At 36.5% G+C, this 22,182-nt stretch overlaps 2 non-coding genes across 2 annotated transcripts; both read left to right on the top strand.

Moving 5' to 3' along the window:
- Nucleotides 1-17,702: 17,702 nt before the first annotated feature.
- TRNAS-GGA (transfer RNA serine (anticodon GGA)) lies at nucleotides 17,703-17,789 on the top strand. Its single transcript has one exon. It is a non-coding gene; the product is annotated as a tRNA-Ser (tRNA).
- Nucleotides 17,790-20,748: 2,959 nt separating this feature from the next.
- Nucleotides 20,749-20,821, top strand: TRNAF-GAA (transfer RNA phenylalanine (anticodon GAA)). Its single transcript has one exon. It is a non-coding gene; the product is annotated as a tRNA-Phe (tRNA).
- The last annotated feature ends 1,361 nt before the right edge of the window (nucleotides 20,822-22,182 follow it).

Raw genomic sequence — 22,182 nt, 5'->3', positions numbered from 1 at the left:
CCTAGAAGAAGAATATAGGACTCGAGCGGAAGACTCAGAAGAGGAATATGAGACCCTAGAAGACGAATACAGGACCCGAGAGGACGAATATGAATATGAAACCCTAGAAGAATCTAAATATGGAATCCTAGAAGACGAATACGAATATGAAACCCTAGAAGACGAATATGGGAGCCCAGAAAACGAATATGGGAACCCAGAGAACGAATATAGGACTTTAGAGAAAGACTCAGAAGAGGAATATGGGAGCCCAGAGAGCAAATATAGGACCCAAGAGGACGAATATGGAACTCTAGAGGAAGACTCAGAAGACGAATATGGCAGCCCCGGGGAAAGCGCAGAGGAAAAATATGGTACTTTAGAGGAAGACTCAGAAGAAGATTCAGAGGACGAATACGAGAGCCCAGAGGAAGATTCCATCTTAAAAAAAGAGGGTTTGATTGAGCATCGAGGAACAAAAGAATTTAGTCTAAAATACCAAAAAGAAGTAGATCGGTTTTTTTTCATTCTTCAAGAACTTCATATCTTGCCGAGATCTTCATCCCTAAAGATACTTGACAATAGTATTATTGGAGTGAATACACAACTCACAAAAAATACAAGAAGTCGACTAGGCGGACTGGTCCGAGTGAAGAGAAAAAAAAGCCATACGGAACTCAAAATATTTTCCGGAGATATTCATTTTCCTGAAGAGGCGGATAAGATATTAGGTGGCTGTTTGATACCGCCAGAAAGACAAAAAAAAGATTCTAAGGAATCAAAAAAAAGGAAAAATTGGGTCTATGTTCAACGGAAAAAAATTCTCAAGAGCAAGGAAAAGTATTTTGTTTCCGTTCGCCCTACAGTGGCATATGAAATGGACGAAGGAAGAAATTTAGCAACACTTTTCCCGCAGGATCTCTTGCAAGAAGAAAATAATCTCCAAATTCGACTTGTCAATTTTATTTCTCATGAAAATAGCAAGTTAACTCAAAGAATTTATCACACAAATAGTCAATTTGTTAGAACTTGCTTAGTAGTGAATTGGGAACAAGAAGAAAAAGAAAAGGCTGGTGCTTCCCTTGTTGAGGTAAGAGCAAATGATCTTATTCGCGATTTCCTAAGAATTGAGTTAGTCAAGTCCACTATTTCGTATACACGAAAAAGGTATGGTAGGACAAGTGCAGGACCGATTCCCCATAATAGGTTAGATCGCGCCAATATCAATTCTTTTTATTCCAAGGCGAAGATTGAATCACTTAGCCAACATCCAGAAGCTATTGGCACTTTGTTGAATCGAAATAAAGAATACCACTCTTTGATGATTTTGTCGGCATCCAACTGTTCTCGAATTGGTTTATTCAAGAATTCAAAACATCCCAATGCGATAAAAGAATGGAATCCTAGAATTCCTATTCGAGAAATTTTTGGGCCCTTAGGCGCTATTGTAGCTAGTATATCGCATTTTTCTTCATCTTACTATTTACTAACGCATAATAAAATCCTGTTAAAAAAATATTTGTTCGTTGACAATTTAAAACAAACCTTCCAAGTACTTCAAGAACTTAAATACTCTTTAATAGATGAAAATAAAAGGATTTCTAATTTCGATAGTAACATAATGTTGGATCCATTCCTTTTGAATTGTCACTTTGTCCATCATGATTCTTGGGAAGAGACATTGGCAATAATTCACCTTGGACAATTTATTTGTGAAAATGTATGTCTATTTAAATCGCACATAAAAAAATCCGGTCAAATTTTCATTGTAAATATGAATTCCTTTGTTATAAGAGCAGCTAAACCTTATTTGGCCACTACAGGAGCAACTGTTAATGGTCATTATGGAGAAATCCTTTACAAGGGAGATAGGTTAGTTACGTTTATATATGAAAAATCGAGATCTAGTGACATAACGCAAGGTCTTCCAAAAGTGGAACAAATCTTTGAAGCGCGTTCAATTGATTCATTATCCCCGAATCTCGAAAGGAGAATTGAGGATTGGAATGAGCGTATACCAAGAATTCTTGGGGTCCCTTGGGGATTCTTGATTGGAGCTGAGCTAACCATAGCCCAAAGTCGTATCTCTTTGGTTAATAAAATCCAAAAGGTTTATCGATCCCAAGGGGTACAGATCCATAATAGACATATAGAGATTATTATACGCCAAGTAACATCAAAAGTGCGGGTTTCCGAAGATGGAATGTCTAATGTTTTTTCGCCTGGGGAATTAATCGGACTATTGCGAGCGGAACGAGCAGGACGAGCTTTGGATGAATCGATCTATTATCGGGCAATCTTATTGGGAATAACAAGGGCTTCCCTGAATACCCAAAGTTTCATATCTGAAGCAAGTTTTCAAGAAACTGCTCGAGTTTTAGCAAAAGCTGCCCTACGAGGTCGCATTGATTGGTTGAAAGGCTTGAAAGAAAACGTAGTTCTGGGGGGGATTATACCTGTTGGTACCGGATTCCAAAAATTTGTGCATCGTTCCCCACAAGACAAGAACCTTTATTTCGAAATAAAAAAAAAAAATCTATTCGCGTCGGAAATGAGAGATTTTTTGTTTCTCCATACAGAATTAGTTTCTTCAGATTCTGACGTAACAAACAATTTTTATGAGACATAAGAACCCCCATAAAAATATTTTTTACTTTACTAGACTTTTGAACTTAGAACACTAACAGGTCAAATTTTAGATTTTTAAGATTTTTATTTTAATAAGTAAAACAAGTCAGTTAATTCATTAAGGTGGTTATGTTTATACCATGTATCAATGGCCAACTCTTATCTTAGTACAAGGTTCTCTCGGAACAATTATTATTTATTTCAAGCTATTTCGGATCTTTCTTAATCTTCAAAAAGAACTAAATTCCGTAATGGAATGGTAGGATTAAAAAAAAGGAAGTGTGGAAAAAATGACAAGAAGATATTGGAACATTAATTTGAAAGAGATGATAGAAGCAGGAGTTCATTTTGGTCATGGTATTAAGAAATGGAATCCTAAAATGGCCCCTTACATTTCGGCAAAGCGTAAAGGTACTCATATTATAAATCTCGCTAGAACGGCTCGTTTTTTATCAGAAGCTTGTGATTTAGTTTTTGATGCAGCAAGTCAGGGAAAAAGTTTCTTAATTGTTGGTACCAAAAAAAGAGCAACAGATTTAGTAGCATCAGCTGCAATAAGGGCTCGTTGTCATTATGTTAATAAAAAGTGGTTCAGTGGTATGTTAACGAATTGGTCGATTACGAAAACTAGACTTTCTCAATTTAGAGACTTAAGAGCAGAAGAAAAAATGGGAAAATTCCACCATCTCCCAAAAAGAGATGTGGCAATCTTGAAGAGAAAATTATCTACTTTGCAAAGGTATCTCGGCGGGATCAAATATATGACGAGATTGCCAGACATTGTGATCGTCCTTGATCAGCAAAAAGAGTATATAGCTCTTCGGGAATGTGCCATTTTGGGGATTCCTACTATTTCTTTAGTCGATACAAATTGTGACCCGGATCTCGCGAATATATCGATTCCAGCCAACGATGACACTATGACTTCAATTCGATTGATTCTTAACAAATTAGTATTTTCAATTTGTGAGGGCCGTTCTCTCTATATAAGAAATCGTTGATTAAGAATATATAGTGAATTCTTGGGCAACTGCGTAAATTTATGGAATCACTTACTTTACTATATCTTTTTTTTTGCATAGAATTTTTTTTGCATAGAAAAAAGAAGGGGAATATTGATATATATTAGAGGGTATTGATATATATTATGATCTGATGTGCTTTCTTGGTATCCTAAATATAAGATTAATACTTCAAGTTGCTGAGTTGAGAAAGAGATGGTTGAATCAAAAGAATTCCTTTTTTGAAGTTCAATTTTTATCAGAGGACAATATGAATATTATACCTTGTTCCATTAAAACACTCAAGGGGTTATACGATATATCGGGTGTAGAAGTAGGCCAACACTTCTATTGGCAAATAGGAGGTTTCCAAATTCATGCCCAAGTACTCATCACTTCTTGGGTCGTAATTACTATCTTGCTAGGTTCAGTTGTCATAGCTGTTCGGAATCCACAAACCATCCCGACCGACGGTCAGAATTTTTTTGAATATGTCCTTGAGTTTATTCGAGACTTGAGCAAAACTCAGATTGGAGAAGAATATGGTCCCTGGGTTCCCTTTATTGGAACTATGTTCCTTTTTATTTTTGTTTCGAATTGGTCGGGTGCTCTTTTACCTTGGAAAATTATAGAGTTACCCCATGGGGAATTAGCAGCGCCCACGAATGATATAAATACTACTGTTGCTTTAGCTTTACTCACGTCAGCGGCATATTTTTATGCTGGTCTTAGCAAAAAAGGATTGAGCTATTTCGAGAAATATATTAAACCAACTCCAATCCTTTTACCAATTAACATCCTAGAAGATTTCACAAAACCATTATCGCTTAGCTTTCGACTTTTCGGGAATATATTGGCGGATGAATTAGTCGTTGTTGTTCTTGTTTCTTTAGTCCCCTTAGTAATCCCTATACCGGTCATGTTTCTTGGATTATTTACAAGCGGTATTCAAGCTCTTATTTTTGCAACATTAGCCGCAGCCTATATAGGTGAATCCATGGAGGGTCATCATTGAATTGACTCTTTTTGGAAATAGTATTTTTTTTTTTTGCAGCTTAGCTCAATTCATGCATGGTTCCAGATAATCTGCTTGGTTGCAAAAAAATAGTTAGAAATGCGTATGAATATATAGCCTAGAGTTGTAGGAGAGAGAATAGAATAGACTATATTATGGAATTTTCAAAGTATATATGCATTAAGGAGGGTGGAGTCAGGCTAGATCTATACTATAATATCCTTAATGTCTATAAGTGGAGTCCTCTTTTATGCAGGTTTCCACTTTAAGCAATGATTTTAGAATCCGATTCAATAGAAAATGAGAAAATATGCAAACAAAATAGAAGAAACAAATGTATATATATAGGATATTATATTATATATTCCTAGGTTAGATTCATTATCTAATCCGATATATGGATATGGAATTCCCTTCTATGTAGTTCGGACAATTCACATTATCATTTCAATTTGATTTCAATTTGTACTTTTTAGTTACTTTACTTCTCCCCAATAGAGCTTAGAAGTAAGAATTTATTGGTTGATTGTATCCTTAACCATTTCTTTTTTTTGACACGAGGAACTACTCACCATGAATCCACTAATTGCTGCTGCTTCTGTTATTGCTGCTGGATTGGCCGTAGGGCTTGCTTCTATTGGACCTGGAGTTGGTCAAGGTACTGCTGCAGGACAAGCTGTAGAAGGTATTGCGAGACAGCCAGAAGCAGAAGGTAAAATACGAGGTACTTTATTGCTTAGTCTAGCTTTTATGGAAGCTTTAACAATTTATGGACTAGTTGTGGCACTAGCGCTTTTATTTGCGAACCCTTTTGTTTAATCTTAAAAAAAAAATTCTTTCGATTTCGATTAGATACTTTTTTCTTTTTTTAGTAAATTGGTATTTGCTTCCACAATTCCAATTATATCAATACTTTATTTAATTTACTCCTATTTATTACTCCTGGAATTATCTATTTATCGGGACAGATAATACCCCATTCTAGGAAGGGCTGAGTTGAGTATTATTAATTTAGAAGATATGCTCACCTTCTTATTTCCCGTCCTTAGTTTAGGAAAGTGGAAAGTTTTTTCCTTTTATTTTAGGAATTTTGGGAACAGAACATTTCAACAAAGGAAGTCTTTCACCGGTCAAACAAGACGTAAGACTTAATCTAAAAGAAATTACTAGATTGAATCTATTTGCATTAAAAAAACCGATCAAAAAAGGGCGAGCGAAGTAAGTGATCGAAAAACTTTGTTCTTTGTTCGTCCTATCTATAAGAGGAGAGCATATGAAAAATGTAACCCATTCTTTCGTTTTTTTAGCTCACTGGCCATCCGCTGGCAGTTTCGGGCTTAATACCGATATTTTAGCAACAAATCTAATAAATCTAACTGTAGTGGTTGGTGTTTTGATTTTTTTTGGAAAGGGAGTGTGTGCGAGTTGTCTATTTCAAGAATAGATTGGATCTATCCGGCTGCACTTTATAATATTTTTTAGTATTTTTCGGATAAATAAGAAAAGGGTGCACGATCTCGACGAATTACTTCTGAATAAATTCAGAAATCATATGGAAGAACCATAGCATTTCGCGACTCATTGGTAAATCAACTTTGATTCTCTATAAACCAAGAATGTGAGACCATTAACACGGTTAAAGCTAAACTGCTTGAAGTCCAGGCAAAAAGAGGTACTCTTTCTACAACTATATTAGTATTAGTACCAATTTAAACGGGAAATAGCTAATGTAAAATTTATCTGATATAGAACACTCATATCGATAAAATGGTTTGAACTATTTACTAGAAAAAAAAGGGGGCACCCTGCCCTTTTTTAACCAATGCCGAATCGACGACCTATGTATAAAAAAGAGAAATTTTTTGGATTTGAAGAAAAAAAAAATAAAAAAGAATTCTATTAATTTTCATTTTCCATTTATTTAGTTAGTTTTTCTTAATGAAATTGAAATTATTAACTAGAGGGCAAATAAAAATAAAGAAACAACTTTGCTGACCATGATATATTTTTATCTAGGCGGAAGAGTCCTCTTAATATTTATCTAGTCTTATATAGGTTTCGGTATATTGAAATATAAACATAAAAAAGAAGATAGAGGATAGGCTCATTACTTAAAAAAAAGATATGGAAATAGCTATAGAAAAAAAAAAAGGAGCGTGAGAGCCAAATGAATCGAAAGATTCATGTTTGGTTCGGGAAGAGATCATAAAAGTTGTAAACTTACAAAATAATCTACTTTCATTAAAAGATTTATTAGATAATCGAAAACAGAGGATCTTGAGTACTATTCGAAATTCAGAAGAATTGCGTAGAGGGACCATTGAGCAACTCGAAAAAGCTCGGATTCGATTACAGAAAGTCGAACTAGAAGCGGATGAGTATCGAATGAATGGATACTCTGAGATAGAACGAGAAAAAGCAAATTTGATTAATGCTACTTCTATTAGTTTGGAACAATTGGAAAAGTCTAAAAACGAAACCCTTTATTTTGAAAAACAAAGGGCAATGAATCAGGTCCGACAGCGGGTTTTCCAACAGGCCGTACAAGGAGCTCTAGGAACTCTGAATAGTTGTTTGAATACCGAGTTACATTTCCGTACGATTCGTGCTAATATTGGCATTCTCGGGTCCCTGGAATGGAAGAAATAATTAAATTAATTAGGCCTTGAACTTCTACTTTCGTTTAGAATTTAGGCATTATTTTTCCCCTTGCTTCCGAAAAAAGAGTCAAGAAACACTAATGGCAACCCTTCGAGTCGACGAAATTCATAAAATTCTCCGCGAACGTATTGAACAATATAATAGGAAAGTAGGGATTGAGAATATAGGTCGCGTAGTTCAAGTGGGGGATGGGATTGCTCGTATTATAGGTCTTGGTGAAATAATGTCAGGTGAATTAGTCGAATTTGCAGAAGGTACTAGGGGTATTGCTCTGAATTTGGAATCCAAAAATGTTGGGATTGTATTAATGGGCGATGGGTTGATGATACAAGAGGGAAGTTTTGTAAAAGCAACAGGAAGAATTGCTCAGATACCCGTGAGTGAGGCTTACTTGGGTCGTGTTGTAAATGCTCTGGCTAAACCTATTGATGGGAAAGGCGAAATTATAGCTTCCGAATCTCGCTTAATTGAATCTCCTGCTCCAAGTATAATTTCCAGGCGTTCCGTATACGAACCTCTTCAAACAGGGCTTATTGCTATCGATTCGATGATCCCTATAGGGCGCGGTCAGCGAGAGTTAATTATTGGGGACAGACAGACTGGCAAAACAGCAGTAGCCACAGATACAATTCTCAATCAAAAAGGGCAAGGTGTAATATGTGTTTATGTAGCTATCGGTCAAAGAGCATCCTCCGTAGCTCAAGTAGTAACTACTTTCCATGAGGAGGGGGCCATGGAATACACTATTGTAGTAGCTGAAATGGCGGATTCACCTGCTACATTACAATACCTCGCTCCTTATACGGGAGCAGCCCTGGCTGAGTATTTTATGTACCGCGAACGGCATACTTTAATAATTTATGATGATCTCTCCAAACAGGCACAAGCTTATCGCCAAATGTCCCTTCTATTAAGAAGACCTCCCGGACGTGAGGCTTATCCAGGGGATGTTTTTTATTTGCATTCACGCCTTTTAGAAAGAGCCGCTAAATTAAATTCTCTTTTAGGCGAAGGAAGTATGACCGCTTTACCAATAGTTGAGACTCAATCTGGAGACGTTTCCGCCTATATTCCTACTAATGTAATCTCCATTACAGATGGACAAATATTCTTATCTGCGGATCTATTCAATGCCGGAATTCGACCCGCTATTAATGTGGGTATTTCTGTTTCCAGAGTAGGATCCGCGGCTCAAATTAAAGCCATGAAACAAGTAGCTGGCAAATCAAAATTGGAACTAGCGCAATTCGCAGAGTTACAAGCCTTTGCACAATTCGCCTCTGCTCTCGATAAAACAAGTCAGAATCAATTGGCAAGGGGTCGACGATTAAGGGAATTGCTTAAACAATCCCAGGCAAATCCTCTCCCAGTGGAAGAGCAGATAGCTACTATTTATACCGGAACAAGAGGATATCTTGATTCGTTAGAAATTGAACAGGTAAATAAATTTCTGGATGAGTTACGTAAACATCTAAAAGATACTAAACCTCAATTCCAAGAAATTATATCTTCTAGCAAGACATTCACCGAGCAAGCGGAAATCCTTTTGAAGGAAGCTATTCAGGAACAGCTGGAACGGTTTTCTCTTCAGTAACAAATAAATTTTGCATGTCTACTCTTGTTAGTAGAATAGGAATCGTTGAGAAAGCTTTTTCATTTGAATCATGCAAAAAAGTTTTCTTTGTTTTTAGTTTAGTATAGTTATTTAAAGAATAGATAGAAATAAGATTGCGTCCAATAGGATTTGAACCTATACCAAAGGTTTAGAAGACCTCTGTCCTATCCATTAGACAATGGACGCTTTTCTTTCATATTTTATTCTTTCTTTTATTTTTTTGCTTCTTCCGAGAAAAAACTGTTAGACCAAAACTCTTTTAGGAAATCAAAAAATCCAGATACAAATGCATGATGTATATTATATCATGCATATATCATAAAGAAGGAGTATGGAGGCGGTAGTGGGAATCGAACCCGCAACCCCAAGGTTATGAGCCTTATGAGCTACCAAACTGCTCTATACTCTTAAACTAAAGAGGGGTAACTAGTGGATAAAAGAGGGTTGGATACGCCCCTCTACCAATATCTATACAAATAGAATAGTCCATTTATACAGAATGGTAAAGAGGGCTCCTCTATGATTATCAATTCCAGAAATCCATACAAATACGAAAGGGTATTTTATCCTTACCAACTGGATCTTGTTGCACCCGGTAACAAACATTCATAAACCATTTCTCGAAGTACGTGTCCGGATAGCCCAAAATGTCGATAGTTAGCTCTAGGTCTTCCGGTCAAAAAACAACGTCGATGAAGGCGTGTAGGTGCACTATTACGCGGTAGGGATTGCAATTTTTCTCGCATTTTCGTTTTTTCACTCAAACTCAAGGGAGAAACTTTGCTTCTTATCTTTTTTTTTAAAGATTGACGAATCAAATGATATTTCTGTTCTAATTTCTGCCGCTTCTTCTCCCTCTGAATCAAACTTTTTTTTGCCATAATGTGTCGTTGCTATTATTACCAAGTATACGGTTCTAATCCTAGATGGAAAAATAAATAGAAAAAGAAATCTAAAAAGGCAGATCCTCCCTCTCTATCAAGAGTAATGAACTAGGTGCTGATACAGTACAAAAAAACAAACTAAATTAACCAAACTTGCCTGATGTTGAGGCAATCAAGAAAGCTGCATAAGTGAATATATAACCCACGGAAAAGTGAGCTAATCCAACCAATCTTGCTTGCACAATGGAAAGAGCCACGGGCTTATCTCTCCAGCGAATTAAATTAGCTAAAGGTGTGCGTTCATGAGCCCATGCTAAAGTCTCAATTAATTCCTGCCAATACCCCCGCCAGGAAATTAAGAACATAAATCCAGTAGCCCAAACAAGATGTCCAAATAAGAACATCCACGCCCATACCGATAAACTATTCATCCCAAAAGGATTATATCCATTGATAAGTTGTGAAGAGTTTAACCATAGGTAATCTCTTAACCATCCCATCAAATAAGTGGAGGATTCATTAAATTGTGAAACGTTGCCCTGCCATAATGTGATATGTTTCCAATGCCAATAAAAAGTAACCCACCCAATGGTATTTAACATCCAGAAAACTGCCAAATAAAATGCGTCCCAAGCAGAAATATCACAAGTACCGCCGCGCCCTGGGCCGTCACAAGGAAAACTATATCCAAAATCCTTTTTATCTGGCATTAATTTGGAACCGCGTGCATCTAAAGCGCCCTTTACTAAAATCAATGTAGTTGTATGCAAACCTAGAGCAATAGCATGATGAACCAAGAAATCCCCAGGTCCTATTGTTAAGAAAAGCGAATTACTATTCTCATTAACAGCATTCAACCATCCGGGCAACCATAGGCTTCGACCCGCATTGAAAGCGGGGCCATTCGTTGAAGATAAGAGTATATCGAACCCATATGTCGTCTTGCCATGAGCAGATTGTATCCATTGGGCAAATATAGGTTCGATCAAGATTTGCTTTTCTGGAGTACCAAAAGCAAGCATGACGTCGTTATGAACATAAAGGCCCAAGGTATGGAATCCTAGAAAGAGGCTAGCCCAACTTAAATGAGATATGATAGCTTCTTTATGGTCTAACATTCTTGCCAATACATTATCCTCATTCTGTTCCGGATTGTAATCCCTAATGAAAAAAATAGCTCCATGAGCAAAAGCCCCTGTCATGATGAACCCTGCAATATATTGGTGATGAGTATATAAAGCAGCTTGAGTAGTAAAGTCTTGTGCTATGAATGCATAAGGAGGTAAAGAGTACATATGTTGAGCTACTAAGGAAGTAATAACCCCTAAAGAAGCTAGAGCAAGACCTAACTGAAAATGAATCGAATTGTTGATTGTGTCATAAAGGCCCTTATGCCCACGCCCTAATCGACCCCCCGGAGGAGTATGCGCTTCTAAAAGATCTTTAATACTGTGCCCAATTCCGAAGTTAGTTCGATACATGTGACCGGCAATGAGAAAAATAAATGCAATAGCTAAATGATGGTGAGCCATATCGGTCAGCCACAAACTTTGTGTTTGTGGATGGAATCCCCCAAGAAGAGTTAGAATGGCAGTTCCCGCTCCTTGAGCGGTACCAAATAAATGATTACTCGAATCAGGGTTTTGGGCATAAAGATTCCATTGACCCGTCAAAAGGGGTCCCAACCCCTGGGGATAGGGTAATACATCTAAGAAATTATTCCATCGAACGTACTCCCCCCTGGATGCGGGAATAGCAACATGAACTAAATGTCCTGTCCAAGCCAAAGAACTTACCCCGAAAAGTCCTGACAAATGATGATTGAGACGAGATTCCGCGTTTTTGAACCACGAAAGGCTTGGTTTCCATTTGGGTTGTAGATGTAACCAACCCGCTATTAAGGACAGCGTAGAAAGAAATAATAGAAAAAGAGCTCCAGTATAAAGATCCTCATTGGTGCGTAATCCTATTGTATACCACCACTGATAAACTCCAGAATAAGCAATATTCACTGGACCAGCAGCACCTCCTCGAGTAAAGGCTTCCACAGCGGGTTGACCAAAATGAGGATCCCAAATCGCATGAGCAATAGGTCTTACGTGTAAAGGATCCTGTATCCATGATTCAAAATTTCCTTGCCAAGCTACATGAAACAGATTTCCGGACGTCCATAGAAAGATTATTGCTAATTGCCCAAAGTGAGAAGCAAAAATGTTCTGATAAAGACGTTCTTCAGTAATATCATCATGACTTTCGAAATCATGTGCGGTAGCAATACCAAACCAAATACGACGAGTAGTGGGGTCCTGAGCTAAGCCTTGGCTAAACCTGGGAAATCTTAATTCCATAATGCCTTTCAAATCCTCCTAGCCACTATCCTACTGCAATAATTCTCGCTAAGAAGAATGCCCATGTCGTGGCAATTCCACCCAGAAGGTAATGGGTTACTCCTACAGCGCGTCCTTGTATAATGCTCAAGGCTCTAGGCTGAGTAGCAGGAGCAACTTTTAATTTGTTATGAGCCCAAACGATAGATTCAATGAGTTCTTGCCAATAACCACGGCCGCTGAATAAAAACATTAAACTGAAGGCCCAGACAAAATGAGCACCTAAGAAAAAAAGACCATATGCAGATAATGAAGAACCATAAGACTGAATGACTTGCGATGCCTGTGCCCACAAGAAATCTCGAAGCCACCCATTAATCGTAATGGAACTCTGTGCAAAGTTTCCCCCTGTAATATGAGTTACCACCCCTTGATCACTTATAGTACCCCAAACATCCGACTGCATTTTCCAACTGAAATGGAAAATGACTACCGAAATTGCATTGTACATCCAGAATAAACCTAAGAAAACATGATCCCAGGCGGATACTTGACATGTTCCCCCTCGGCCAGGCCCATCGCAAGGAAAGCGAAAACCTAGATTTGCTTTATCGGGTATCAAACGGGAACTCCGAGCAAATAAAACACCTTTCAAAAGTATTAATACAGTCACATGTATGGTAAATGCATGAATGTGATGGACTAAAAAATCTGCGGTTCCTAATGGAATAGGTAACAAAGCCACTTTGCCACCTACTGCTACTAACTCGCCGCCTCCCCACGTTAAGCTAGTACTTGTTGTTGCACCAGGAGCTGTTACGCCAGGCGCAGTAGCATGGATATTTTGTACCCATTGAGCAAAGATAGGTTGTAATTGTATGGCAGTATCCGAAAACATATCTTGTGGACGGCCTAAAGCACTCATGGTATCATTATGAATGTACAAGCCAAAACTGTGAAAACCTAGAAATATACATACCCAGTTAAGGTGGGATATGATTGCATCGCGGTGTCTAAGGACGCGATCTAATAGATCGTTGTATCGAGTAGTTGGATCATAGTCTCTTACCATAAAAATTGCTGCATGTGCAGCAGCACCGACTATTAGAAATCCGCCAATCCACATGTGGTGTGTGAACAAGGAAAGTTGTGTACCATAGTCAGTAGCTAGGTATGGATAGGGAGGCATAGAATACATATGATGAGCTACAACAATGGTTGTAGAGCCTAGCATAGCTAGGTTAAGAGATAATTGAGCATGCCATGACGTTGTTAAGATTTCATAAAGACCCTTATGGCCTTGTCCTGTAAATGGGCCCTTGTGAGCCTCCAAAATATCTTTAAGTCCATGGCCAATACCCCAATTGGTCCTATACATATGACCTGCGATTAGGAAAAGAATAGCAATAGCTAAATGATGGTGCGCAATATCGGTCAGCCAGAGACCACCGGTTACTGGATCTAGTCCTCCGCGAAAAGTCAGAAATTCTGCGTATTTGGACCAATTTAAAGTGAAAAAAGGGGTTGCTCCTTCGGCAAAACTAGGATAAAGTTGAGCCAAAAGGTCCCGATTCAAGATAAATTCATGAGGAAGTGGTATCTCTTTAGGATCCACCCCAGCGTCAAGAAATTGGTTAATTGGTAAAGATACATGAATTTGGTGCCCCGCCCAAGAAAGAGACCCAAGTCCTAATAATCCCGCTAAGTGGTGATTCAACATGGATTCTACATCTTGGAACCAGGCCAATTTGGGAGCGGCTTTGTGATAATGGAACCAACCAGCAAAAAGCATTAACGCTGCAAAAATCAATGCACCAATTGCAGTACAATAGAGTTGTAATTCACTAGTTATTCCAGATGCTCGCCAAAGCTGAAAAAAACCAGAGGTTATTTGGATTCCTCGGAAACCCCCGCCTACATCACCATTCAATATTTCTTGCCCTACTATAGGCCAAACTACCTGAGCACTGGGTCCAATGTGAGTAGGATCACTTAGCCATGCTTCATAATTGGAAAAACGGGCGCCATGAAAGTACATGCCACTCAACCAAAGAAAGATAATGGAAAGTTGCCCGAAATGAGCACTAAAGACTTTTCGAGAAATCTCCTCCAAATCACCAGTATGACTATCGAAATCGTGAGCATCAGCATGTAGGTTCCAGATCCAAGTGGTAGTATCAGGGCCCTTAGCTAGTGTTCTTGAGAAATGGCCGGGTCTGGCCCATTCCTCAAAAGATGTTTTTACAGGATCCCTATCCACAACAATTTTTACTTCTGGTTCCGGCGAACGAATAATCATTAAGTCCTCCTCTTTCCGGACAAGACATACAAAGAGACCCGCCAACTGTCTTTTTAGTGAATCTTTGAAAGATATATATTTTGAAAGATAGATTTTGAAAGATAGATTTTGAAAGATAGATATTGTGATTAGTTCTTTTCTTTACTATCTACCATCCTTCTATTTTTTTTTTAGTTATTCACTGGAGCAATTATATATTGAAGTCAATCCGAGGCAAGTGTTCGGGTCTATTATGACATAAAGATTAGGTGCCTAACGGACATTGTTTATCTTGAAAAACAAATATTTCTCGACGTAAGAAAAAAATCTTTTTTATTTTTAATTTAAGAAACTAGTGTATTTTTTTTGAGGGCATAAGCTCCTATCTATATCTACTTTCCTTGAGCATAATATAGGGTTTTTTATTTGATTCTAAATTCCAAGATAACTCATTAGAATTATTAATAAGATGGTCCTAATATATTAGCAATATTTAGATTGCCCCCTCTTTTTATTCACTTTATTACTTCTATTCTAGACCCTATCCCTATGGTTTATTCTTATGAAATATCATATAAAATAGAAGGTATAAGAAATGGATATAATGAAATTCTTGATTCGATCTTACGACCTAATTTATTTGATTAATGGATCAACAACCAAACCACCCATTTTATGAAAAAGAAGGAGCATGGTCTTATTCAAATTCAAAGCGCTTCGTAATCTTCAACCAGTTCTGTGCTTCAATATAATTTCCCGGAGTAAGCGCTATAGCTTGTTTCCAATATTCAGCAGCTTGATCAAACCAAGCTTCCGCAATTTCCGAATCACCCTGTAGAATGGCCTGTTCTCCTCGGTCGGAATAGGAAGTTCCTTCCCTTAGAACCGTACTTGAGAGTTTCCTACCTCATACGGCTCAGAAATTGCTATCTGAATTTCCCCTATCTTAACTGAATTCGATTTATCAAAAATCGATCCAATTTGTTCTTGGGTTAAGCAGAAGAAATTAATTACCTAAGTTTCAAACCCTAATTTTTATCAATAATCAGTTTGATCTTTTTTCCCACCTTCAGAAGAATGAAGCATAGATAGATATAGAGCCTTCGTTCAAATTTTCTGAGAGGTAACTATCCCGGTTTCATATATGAAATCTCTATAGAATCCTTGAAAAAGACTTTTTTCCATAAGAAAGAAAAAAGAACTTACTATCTTTGGGATCTGATACTACACCGCTGCTTAATCCCTTAGTGGATCGGCTCTATTACATAAGCGGATTCCTAAATTTTGCCCCATATCATGGGATAAGTAAGCAGTTTTTTTTAGTTGTATCGACCCAGTCGCTCACTAATTGATCTTTACGGTGCTTTCTCTATCAATTTGAGAAACTTTATCCATAGAGTAGTAGTATAGGCCATACTTTCTTCGTTTTTTGATTCTCGTGAAGTGTCCTTCCTTCCTACAGCTGATAGGGAAAAATCGTTGTTTTTACGATCCCTATGTAGAAAGCCCTTTTTTTCTAGTATTTACTAGAAAATTTGATCCTCTCTTTTTTTTTTTTCTTTCTATAGTGGAGATAGTCGCACGTAATGACAGATCACGGCCATATTATTAAAAGCTTGCGGTAAGAAGGGGTTTCGTTCTAGTGCCCGGAAATAATATTCCAAAGCCTTTGTATGCTCTCCATTGCTTGTGTGTATAAGGCCTATGTTATAGAGTATATAACTTCGATCATAGGGATCGATTTCTAGTCGCGTAGCTTCATAATAATTTTGCAAAGCTTCCGCATAATTTCCTTCGGATTGAGCCAACATCCGTTACGGTCGTTCATTCTATTCAAAAAATCTCCGTTCCAAAACCGTACATGAGGTTTTCATCTCATACGGCTCCTCCCTTCTGTACATAATAGTACTAAGCGAAATAATCTATAGAATCAAAATAGAATTAGTCCCGTCTCATTATGAACCGAAAGGGGCTGGTATTTTTCCAAGAAATCTCTAGCCAACCTTCCCACAAGAGGTTTTTCTTAACACCAATGAATTCTATTAATGCTAGAGGAAAACGATAGCTCCAATAATTTCTTTGTTCTCAACGCCTCCTATTTAGAGGAATTAGCTACTTCAACGATCTTTGATGGTTATAGGGGTATCCAAAGTACAAACCTGATGGTTGTTTGTTATCCCAACCATTCTTCCCAGCCCTGATACCGATCAGGAAAGGGGTAATTTCTAACAAAGTTTTTCTCTTGTTGATTCCTATTTCTAGGTGTAGTGCTTTTCTCCCCTATGCTGCCTACGGATACTAATAGAGTAGGATTGGCCTGTAATCCATACCATACCATATCCTGTAGGTGTAACCTTTCGCTCAATACTCAAATCTACAATTGAAGTATCTGAAGCCGCATCAATCGAGGATACACGACGGAAGGAATTGTTAGTTCGCCTCACCTTCCCGAAGCGTGGGTTTGTTTGCTTTACAAATTTGGTTCTCTCTATGCCAACCCCCCTCTCTTTTTCGTAAGACTGAGGTATAGGTAGGGCTAAAAAAAAGCAAAAAAAAGAGTCAAATCGCACCATCTCTATAATAAGTAAATGCCTTTTTTTCTCCTGAGGTTGTCGGAATTATTCGCAATAAAATATTGGCTACAATTGAGGAGGTCTTATCAATGAAATTTCCATTTCCACGGGATCTAGGCATAATTCCCAACCCATTCTATATAGAATTGTTTTCATTCCTTCACAAAATAACATAAAAACAAACACATTCGATTCTTATAATTATAAATAGATTGATCCATATGCTCTACTCTAAATCCATATGCTTTAAATGGATAAGAGAGATATGGATTTTCCGCTCAGCTCAAATTGTATCCTTTTCCTTCTGCTTGGACACGAAGAGATATGAAATATTTGACTAAGACTGGATTTCATTCCACTTTCCTATTTCTGAACAACAACTTATGTTATCAACTATTTCGTGTTTTCAAAGTTATTAATTGTCTCATACCCTATTTTTGATTTCGATAGTATGGTGTAGCGTATCTTATGCAAACGGAATTCTAAGGTTTCTTTATTTTATTATGCAATAAGAAGAATTCTTCCATTTTCTTTTTCTTTAGTTGCGGGAAAACCCAAATTAAAACTTTTATTTTATAGCGAGCGCAATTTCTAGTAAAAAATCCTGTATCCTTCCACTTAGATCAAAAGGAATTTTTCCAATAGAACTATGGAACCCCCGAGTGGTTGCGGTTGTACCTGTACTGCAGGAATAAGAAAACTCGCTATTCACTCAGTTTATTTTCCATAATAAGTTATGTAGGAGAGATGGCCGAGCGGTTCAAGGCGTAGCATTGGAACTGCTATGTAGACTTTTGTTTACCGAGGGTTCGAATCCCTCTCTTTCCGTTTTTCTTAATTCATCAACGTTAAGGATCACAATGTATCAAATCAAATAACAATTTTTTCCAGCAATAATATAATATCTTATATTATCTTATTTTGATTTAATAGAAATTAGAAATTCTCTATAGCAAATTACTGTGGTATGTAAAATACACATAGAGGAAAAAAGAAAAAAGGATCCTAATCCTAGGGTTAATCAATTTTAGCTAGTTGATGGGAAAATACAAATTAATGGTAATGGTCTTAGGGCGATTTAGTTCGGGGAAAGGGGAAGGGGAAGAAAATTCTATGAACCTTTCCTTTTTTCGTTAAGTTCAAGTCTGACGAGAGTAATATTCTACAACTAACAACTCATTTATTTTGAGACCGACCCACTTCCTATCTAGGATTTTATTTACTAGTCCTTTATATTCCAACGTGTCAATCGCCAAATGCTTTGGCAATTTCCCCGGGTCCGATGAAGCAATATAATTTTGAACCAGACCTTTTGATCTTTGGTTATCTTTCGTAGTAATAATATCTCGGGGTTTGCAACGAAAACTTGGTATATTGACTATACGACCATTAACTAAAATATGTCTATGGTTGACTAATTGGCGGGCCCCAGGAATGGTTGAAGCCATACCCAATCGAAAAAGGATATTATCCAAACGCATTTCAAGTAATTGTAGTAAAACCTGGCCTGTTGACCTTTTTGCTTTTCCAGCGATATGTACATATCTAAGTAATTGTCGTTCTGTCAGACCATAATGAAAACGCAATTTCTGTTTTTCTTGAAGACGAATACGATATTGCTCCTTTTTCCCAGAATTGAATTTTTTTTTAAGATTACTTCCGGATTTAGGTGTTTTTCTAGTGAGTCCTGGTAAAGCTCCCAGACGGCGTATTTTTTTTAAACGAGGTCCTCGATAACGGGACATGAAGACTCCTTTTTTTATTTTATTGAAATTTCATTTTACACAATTAATTTCATTGTATTTACATTACAGAATACATCGAAATTAAAACTGAATTAAACTACAGGATAAACAGAGTAAAATCAACTAAAGTACCCCAAAAAATGGAATTTCATCAAAATCTTTTTTTTTTGTATATATATTATTTATTTTATTGTTTTGTATCTAGCAAAATTGTAAGGTAAAAAACATAAAAGATCCTGGATTCTCCATTTAATTCGGAAAAAAAGAGATTCTTGTTCGTAGAACATCGATAGAGAAAAAAAAGCCGACTATCGGATTTGAACCGATGACCCTCGCATTACAAATGCGATGCTCTAACCTCTGAGCTAAGTGGGCTTACATAACGGAAATAGTGTAACAAATAGAAATAGGTATAGTATAGGAAATCCGTAAAATCTCAGATATTAGTTATTAATCTTAGCTATTAACTAGTTCTAAATTTGAAGTTATACTTATAAAAATAAAAAAATACTAAAACTTCTTAAAGATAAAGTTAGCTTGATATGCTTAACTATAGGATATTAAAAAATAAAATTATAGAATTTATTGGTATTTTCATTCGATCATTATAGACTTTATTATTTGTTAATAATTTGAGGATTAATATTTCACTAAGGGGAACATAGAGTCAGAGTAAATAAAATTGCTAATTCTGATTAGAAAAAAAGAATAAATATCAAGCGTTATAGTATAATTTTGAATACTATAAAAAAGTAAGACGGGAGGTGGGGGAGATAAAAACTTTTGGATATATTGATTCGGATTGAATTGCAAATACATCAAGGATAGAATCAATTCAATTCTGAATTGCAATAAGCAAGCGAGGTCTCTCAAATAGAGTCGAACTGAACTGCTAGACTACGTTGAGTGATGAACTCAATGATTCAAAAAAAAAACTAAGAGATGGATGAAATTACACAAGGAATCCTGGTCTCAAAGAAGAGGGAAATGGGGATATGGCGAAATCGGTAGACGCTACGGACTTGATTGTATTGAGCCTTGGTATGGAAACCTGCTAAGTGGTAACTTCCAAATTCAGAGAAACCCTGGAATTAAAAAAGGGCAATCCTGAGCCAAATCCGTGTTTTGAGAAAACAAGGGGTTCTCGAACTAGAATACAAAGGAAAAGGATAGGTGCAGAGACTCAATGGAAGCTGTTCTAACGAATCGAGTTAATTACGTTGTGTTGTTAGTGGAATTCCTTCTAGTTCTAAATTAGAGAAAGAGGGGTTTTATACCTTATACATTTAATAAACACGTATAGATACTGACATAGCAAACGATTAATCACAGAACTCATATTATATTCTAATTATAATATAGGTTCTTTATCTTTTTTAAAAATGAAATTAGAAATGATAATGATTATGAAATAAAAAACTCATATCATAATTTTTTTTTTTCATTATTGTGAATCCACTCCAATCGAATATTGAATAATCAAATTCTTCAATTAAAATTCAAAGTTTTCGAGATCTTTAAAAAAGTGGATTAATCGGACGAGGACAAAGAGAGAGTCCCATTCTACATGTCAATACTGACAACAATGAAATTTCTAGTAAAAGGAAAATCCGTCGACTTTATAAGTTGTGAGGGTTCAAGTCCCTCTATCCCCAAATCCTCTTTTATTCCCTAACTATACTATATTATTATTATTTATCCTCTTTTTTTTTTTCTTTTTATCAATGCACTTTTTTTTCTTTTTATCAATGCAATGGGTTTAAGATTCATTAGCTTTCTCATTCTACTCTTTCACAAAGGAATGCGAAGAGAACTCAATGGATCTTATCCTATTCATTGAATAGATTTCTTTTTTATTAGAGTATCGGCAAGAAATCTTGGTTATTCACTCTATTTTTAAGTTTTATTTAAGTAAACCATGCACAATGCATAGGACTACCCCCCCCATTTTCAAATTTAAAATTTGAAATACTTTAATTAATTTTTAGTCCTTTTAATTGACATAGATACAAATACTCTACTAGGATGATGCACAAGAAAAGGTCAGGATAGCTCAGTTGGTAGAGCAGAGGACTGAAAATCCTCGTGTCACCAGTTCAAATCTGGTTCCTGGCAGAGAAAAAAAAAAAAAAGATCCACCGAATAGGTATTGATCCAAATACCTCGAGATGGATTGTGATACATATTCATTAATAATATTTATTCATCTAAGTGGATAAATCTATAATATAAATATAGAGGCACTTCTTTTTCTTTTTAAAGAAGTTTTAAAATATATCTTTTCTTTATGATAAAGAAGGGGGTGAGATTCCCCTTTATTTTTTTGCGTTTCTTAATTTTGTATTCCGCTATTCCGACGAATATTTTTTTAGTCTTGCTTATCTTTATCTTATCTTATTTTCCTAGTTGTGCTAAGTAATGTGCGCGGTACAAAGTTCCTGGTAGAGAACTTCTTTGAGTCATCCTATTTTTCTGTTCATATGAAGGAAATTAATATGCGATTTTCAAAATAGGGGAATCCAAATGAAACCCTTTTTTTGCTCAGTCTATCTGGAATGCTTTTGTATAATTAGGAATTAATTATAAATAGGTATTCCGTTTCATCTAGGAAAAGAACCTAAAAATATTCCTTGACTTGAATAAAATCTGGAGTTGTGTTGTATAAGTGAGCATGAATTTCTTATCATTCAATGAGCATCTTGTATTTCATAAAAATTGGGGGTTATATAATCCTTACGTAAGGGCCAGCCTATCCAACTTTCAGGCATTAGGATACGTTTAAGGCGCGGATGATTATCATAAGAGATTCCCACCATATCATAAGATTCGCGTTCTTGAAAATCGGCACTTCTCCAAATCCAGAAGACAGACGGAATTCTAGGATTATCCTTTTGGGCAAAGACTTTTATGCAGACTTCTTCTGGATTATCTATACCATATTGTATTCTCGTAAGATGATACACGCTAGCTAAAGATCCACCGGGTGCTACATCATAAGCACATTGGGAGCGTAAATAATTGTAACCATATACATATAAAATGACAGCAATGGAATCCCAATCCCCTGCTTTTATTTGTAAAGTCTCTATTCCTCGGTGATCAAAGCCCAAAGATCTATGAACCACCTCATGTTTGACTAGCCAATTAGATAACCAACCCTGCTGCATTGTCTTCATCTCTCCCTCTTTGTATAAATATTTCACATTTCGGATGCAAGTTTGAAAGATTGCCCTGCTTTTTATTTTTCTACACAAAAGAGCCCCTCTCCTAATTCACTAATTTGTAGGAAGGTACTGAACTTTTGGATTTGAAAAAAGTTTCAGAAGATATATCTAATGTAGATGGTGATTGATAGAGCAATTCTTGCTCATAAGTTCCTGTATGAGTACTGCGCCTAACATAAAGCTTGTGACTGGTAGTAAAACATCTATTTTTATTTTGAGATAGAGTTTGATCCTCAACTATTTCTCGCGATA

Source organism: Triticum urartu, unplaced genomic scaffold (genome assembly GCF_056163025.1).
Source record: "Triticum urartu cultivar PI428250 unplaced genomic scaffold, HENAU_Tu73 scaffold2, whole genome shotgun sequence".
In the NCBI taxonomy this organism is placed as follows: Eukaryota; Viridiplantae; Streptophyta; class Magnoliopsida; order Poales; family Poaceae; genus Triticum; species Triticum urartu.
The sequence above is the reverse complement of the archived record's forward strand: the minus strand, read 5'-3'. Positions and strand labels throughout refer to the sequence as shown.